Source organism: Hyla sarda, chromosome 12 (assembly GCF_029499605.1).
Source record: "Hyla sarda isolate aHylSar1 chromosome 12, aHylSar1.hap1, whole genome shotgun sequence".
Taxonomy (NCBI): Eukaryota; Metazoa; Chordata; class Amphibia; order Anura; family Hylidae; genus Hyla; species Hyla sarda.
The window spans coordinates 64218878-64219279 of record NC_079200.1 but is presented as its reverse complement, the minus strand read 5'-3'; positions in this window follow the sequence as shown (position 1 = coordinate 64219279).

Sequence of the window (402 nt, the reverse complement as noted above, 5' to 3'; positions counted from 1 at the left end):
CCCGACCTTCTGCTACGTCCGACCTTGCTTCTGTCTACTCCCTTGTACCGCGCCTATCTTCAGCAGCCAGAGAGGTTGAGCCGTTGCTAGTGGATACGACCTGGTCACTACCGCCGCAGCAAGACCATCCCGCTTTGCGGCGGGCTCTGGTGAAAACCAGTAGTGACTTAGAACCGGTCCACTAGCACGGTCCACGCCAATAACTCTCTGGCACAGAGGATCCACCTCCTGCCAGCCGGCATCGTGACAGTCTGTTCTGCTGGAAACGACTCCCTCCAGTTCATTACCCTTGCTACTGCTGCTGTTACTATTGGCCAGGCCTACACATACACAATACATGATCCCCAAAAAAAAGGAATAATTGTTTTAAGCTTTTCTTAACAATTTTTTTTTTTAGCAAAT